Source organism: Petaurus breviceps, unplaced genomic scaffold (genome assembly GCF_028583685.1).
Source record: "Petaurus breviceps papuanus isolate PSGF00001 unplaced genomic scaffold, PetGlider_PUasm1.0 76, whole genome shotgun sequence".
Classification (NCBI taxonomy): domain Eukaryota; kingdom Metazoa; phylum Chordata; class Mammalia; order Diprotodontia; family Petauridae; genus Petaurus; species Petaurus breviceps.
This window is the reverse complement of record NW_027186473.1, coordinates 62,142,078-62,147,902: the sequence shown is the minus strand read 5'-3', so window position 1 is coordinate 62,147,902 and position 5,825 is coordinate 62,142,078.

Genomic DNA, 5,825 nt, shown 5'->3' with positions numbered 1-5,825 from the left:
AGCCACTAAATCAGGCAAATTGGTGAATTATTACAAGTGGAAAAGAAAGAAAATATTAGATAACAAATGATAGGTAGCCTTAGATGGTTTTCATCATGGAGAGATTTGGCTAGGATCCCCTGAAGCACTGGATGAATCTCTTTCATTGTATTAAGGTTACTAAAAATCAACTAGGGTGACCACATTATGGGATCTGGGGCTTGGCACAAATGGTCATATGGATGCTAATATACCATGAGATTATAACTAACAATTTTTAAGGCAGTATGGCATTATAGAAAAAATATTGGACCAAGAGCAGGAATCACAGAAGACATGAGTTCCATTCTGCCTTTGTTGCTTCCTACCTCTCAGTTTTCTCATCTATAAAGTTAAGAGATTGGACTAACTTATCCCTAATATATGAAAAGTTGATGGACAGTCCAATACACATACTCATACATTACTCTAGGGCAAGGGTTCTTAATCATTCTATGTGTCACATACCCTTTTGGCAAGTCTTATGGAGCCTATGGACCCTCTCTCAGAATTATGTTGACTATCTGCAGTCATAACTGAAGGAACAGTGAAATTTCCATTTCAGGTTAGTGAAAACAAAAATGTACTTTTTCACATCCAACATAACAGAACCCTCTGAAATCCTTCCCTGAACACTTGGGAGTTCATGTAATCCTGATAAAGAGCATTTGATCTAGGGTGCTCTTTAGTTGGCTATAGCCAACAAAAATGCCTAACAAGGGTTCTCTAAGCAATATCAGGCCTTCTTCTAATATATCTACCGTGCATCTGACTCCTGAGATACCATCCTGAAAACATAAAGGAAACTGACGAGGATAATTTAATGAGTTTTTAAAGCTTTTTTCAATTAGCATTTTTTTTTCAAACAGCAATTTTTCCTAGGAAAACTCCACAGATTCACTTAGTGTTTTCTCTAGCAGGAGTTACAGAGTGTAAAATATTCAGCTCAATACACTGAAATTCTGAAGACACTAAGAACTCTAGATCAAATAGGTTAAAGACTCACAAAAATGGATAAAAATTCACAGATGACTTTATCCCAGAACACTCCAATCAGGTAGGTTGTGCAAGTATTATAAGGCTGAATTTTACAAAGGAGGAAACTAAGGTTGAGGTTAAATTGCTTTAGATTCACAACTAGTACGTATCAGAACACAAATTCAAACTCAGATTCCCTGAGCCCAGGTCTTGTGCTCTTTCTGTGTGACATACTGACTGAGAAACATGATAGAAGGATGTACAAATAATCAGAACTTTCTAATCTATTAAACCTTAGGTTGATGGCTACAGGGTGGTGGAATTAGACCAGAGTTCAAATCCTAAGTTACTTAACTTTGTGGCCTTGATCAAATCATTTAATTTCTCTGGCCCTCAGTTTCATCATTTGTAAAATGAGAGCACTGAACCAGACAGTCTCTAATATGCCTTCCTGAGTAGGCCCTGAGAACTTGATTTCACCTATTCTTTCATTATAGGAGATCTTAGACTGTGTTCTATATTGTTTAGCCTCATATTGAGTCAAATGATCATTGATTGAGTCTGTGTAAACCCCCGAAAAGGTGTGAAGGGACTTTGGAAGTCTTCTTTTAGGAATGCTTTAATTTAAAAGTTAATTTGTGAGAATAATTGTGGGAGTAATTATACCAGTCCAGCCAAGCGATAAAGTAGATTGACCAAAGGAACATTCAATAAATACCTGCCTTCAGCTATCTTTCAAGTTAATGGAACGTCCATATGGAGAGAGAAAGATATGACTACAAAAATTGGAACTTCTAAAGGAAGAAATTGGTGATTTAATCATTTCTTTTTACTCCATTAATCTGAATGTTGATGTTGATGAAAAGCAGGAAGTTAACAGGATATTGTAGCTCAAAGGGACCTTAAAGATGATTTAGTCCAACTCCCTAATTTTATACAGGAAGAAGTTGAGGCCACAGGAAGTGGGCCTATGGTCAAAAAGGTGGGGTTTTTTAATTATTCATTTACATCAGAAAAAGAAATTGTATTTTTAAATGTAAGTCAAATAGAAAATGAGTCCCATTTGAATCTAAGTGTAGACTTGCTAAAGTTAAAAGAATTTTCACATAGGAAAATATAATTTCCTATCAAATCCAAATGTTCTTCTGTTCTCTCAAGCAAATGAAAGGGATGGAGGGGAAAGCAAGAGAGCAAAACTAAGCAGGGCAAGCTAAGTCATTTTCTCCCTGATGTCGATCCATAATTTTACCTTCAACATGGATAAGTAGTTGGTCTTTTCCAAGCTTTGAGTAATAGCAGTGTGTTATAGTGGATAGAGTCAACAGAGTTAGGAAGATATTGGTTTGAATCCTGCTGCAGACACTTGCAAGTTTGTGACATCAGGCAACTTCTCTAAACCTCAGTTGCTTCATTTGTAATATCATGGAATCGAACTTGATGAAAAGTTTTTTTAATGTTTCGTCAAGCTTAAATATCTGATCCTATATTCATATGTATATATGACATCTGTACATTAGTTATATGAACAATACACATATTAACATGCTAATTTTAGCTGTAGACATAGTAATGAGTATAATTAAAAGACATACAATCCTATATTCATCATATTGCTTTCATTGTGTACATATGTGACTGAAAAGATTACAGCAGTGACCAGTGGTAATCATACTAGTTATTCTTTTTGAATATTGAATCAAAAAACCTGTATTTAAATCATGTCTCATTGATTTCCTACCCATATGACTTTAGATAAATCACTCAACCTTTCTGGGCCTCAATTTCCTTATCTATAACATAGAGAATTTGGTCTAGATGCTCAATAAAATCTCTTTCAGTCCTAAATCTTTGACCATATTATCTTGGGTCTATAGCTACTATTTGCTAAGCCTAGTGTTATTTCCAACTCATCTCTCTTAACTTCCCCAATCCAGGTTGATCTGACTACTTCTCTTGCTTCCCAGAATTCAATACTTCCTTTATGAACTTGGACCTGAGTTTTTTTTTTTTTGAGGGCAATTTGGGTTAAGTGATATGCCCAGGGTCACACAGCTAGTTTTTGTCTTAAGTGTCTGAGGCCGGATTTGAACTCAGGTCCTCCTGACTCCAGGGCCGGTGCTTGAGTTTGTTCTTAAAGAATTACTCCTTTACTCCTGGTCCTGGTCACTCACCTGGAAATGACCTAGAACCAATCCCTAGAGAAGTATTTCACTCTCTCAGAAGCAAAGCTCAGTAACCCTTAAATCTTCACAAAGAATTTTGGAAGTAGTTTTTGCTTTTTGTTTATTCATATATGTTAAAGGCATGGCTAAGTTTGATTCTAGTCACTCTTTCCACATCAGGAAAAAATTAGAAAGCTTAGAAGGAAAATTAATCCATTTGCTTCTCTATTCTTTCCCCAGATAAGTATCAAAATTGATCAGTCAAAAATGATCCCGCTTCCAAGATGTGAGGGCTCACATTGAAAATTTAACTATCAACGTTTTAGAGCTTATGCAAGCTGGTTCCAGCAAATCACTTAATATAACTAAATGATGCCAGTTTGTCAAGTGTGAAGCCTCCCATCAAAAAAAATAGAAAAGTAAAAAAATGGTAACAACAAGGCTAATAATGCCACAGATGACAGCATACCAACATAATTTTAATTAGCACCACAGTCAATATTCTCTATAAAATTAATTGGAGACCTATCAGAGCTGTTTATTTAATGTCTCTTCAAAATTTTGTTCCTTCCTCTTATCTCCCCTTGGCCACATGTCCCATTGTTGAAATAAATGAAAGTATACATCTCTGTTACTCACTAAACTTCTATTTTAACACCAGTTGAAAGCTAATGTCATGTTTACCAGCAGCTGGCTCAAAAGTGCAATTAGGATGAATGGATGAAAAATAGACTTTTCACTTTTCAGTGTCTATAATGGCATTTTTTTTTCATTTTCCCTACTGCAGTAGTAGTATAGTCTGTCTCTTATTGATCTCACAAAGGTCCATGGGTCTAATTATTTCCTTCATGTAATTTATTCCTAAATCTTTATCTCCAGCCCTAGTCTCTTTCCTTGATTATAATTCTGCATCACCAACTGTTTAGTAGACATTCCAAACTGGCAACCCATAGAGTCAGGCAACAATCAGTCAACAAACGTTAATTAACCAGTAACTGCATGCCAGGCATTGCACTAAATGCTGAAAATAAAAAAGAAAGACCAAAACAAAAAGAAAACCCGGTTCCTGCCCTCAAGGAGCATACTTTCTAATGAGGGAGACAGCATGTAATTAACTAGGTATATAAGTAAAATAAACACAGAGTAGGAGGTGGGTCAGCTGTATAGGGAAACAGTAGTAGCTGAGGGAGAGAGAGGGATGGCCTTCTGCAGAAGGTAGATCTTGAACTGAGTCTTGAAGGAAACCAGAGAAACATGAAAAAAAACAGATAATTTCAGGCATGAGACATAGCTAGAACAAAGAGAAATGGGATGGAGTGTCATGTCCCTGAAACTTGGAAGTGAGCCAAATGTTGCCAGATCATGGAATACATGGAGAAGAATAATATGCAAGAAGACTTGAAAGGTAGGAAGGGGCTAGACTATGAAAAACTTTAAAAGTAAAATAGGCTCTTACATTTGATTCTTGGAGTATAGGAGAACCTACAGAGCTCATTGAGCAGGAAGATGATATGGTTAGACCTTGCTTTAGGGTAAAAAAAACAAACAAAATATTTGTGCAGCAGAGTGGAGGATGGGGAGGGTGGGGAGATATTGGAGGCAAGGAGACCTTTTAGGAGGCTATTGTAATAGTTCAAATGAGAGGTAATGGAGGCCTGAACTAGGGTTACAGTTGTTGAGTCGTTTCAGTTTGTCTGACTCTTTGTGACACTATCTGTGGTTTTCTGGGAAAAGTGGTTTGCCATTTCCTTCTCCAATTTTCCTTCTCCAACTCATTTTACAGATGAGGAAACTGAGGCAGACAGGGTTAAGTGACATGCCTAGGACACACAGCTAATCAGTGTCTAAGACCAAATTTGAACTTGGGAAGTTCAATTACAAGTTGATTCCAAGCCCAGTCCCTATCCACTGAGCCACTGAGTTGACCCTTGAATACAGGGAAGAAAACATAAACAGAAGATACAGAGAAGGTAGAAACAAGACTCAACAACACTGGTTTTAGGAGGTGAGTGAATGTGAAGAGTTTAGGATGACACCAAAGTTGCAAGCCTGGGTGATTGAGAGGATGGCAGTGCCCTCAACACCTTCAACTTCAACACTTTCTCATCTTCAATAAGGAAGTTCAGAATGAGGGATTCTTTGGGGGAAAAGATAATGAGTTCTATTTGGGACATGCTGGGTTTGAGGTATGATTGAACCATACTAAGGAAAACAAGATGTCTCTGGTGTCCCTGAGTAAGCCAAATAGCATTTATTAAGCACCTACCAAATGCCAAGGATTTTGCCAAGCCTTAGGGATACAAAGGCATGGGGGGGCAGGGATAGTCCTCTCTCTTGAAGAGAGTCTAAGAGGGGAGACAAAATGCAAACAATTATGCACAAACGGTATACACAGGACAAATTGGGAGTAGTCTTAGAGGCAAGTCACTAAGATCAAGGAGGACAAAGGACTTTTTTGTAGATGGTGGGATTTTAACTGAGATCTAAAGAAAGTTAGAGAAACTAGGAGGCAGAAATGAAGAGGGAGAGAATTCAGGTGTGGAAGACAACCAGTGTAAAGACTTAGATTTAGGAGATAGATTGTCTCAAGGAGGCCAATGCTATTGGATTGCTGAGTATGTGGAGAGGAAATACTTTGAGGAAGAATTGGGGGGAAGAAGAAGAAGA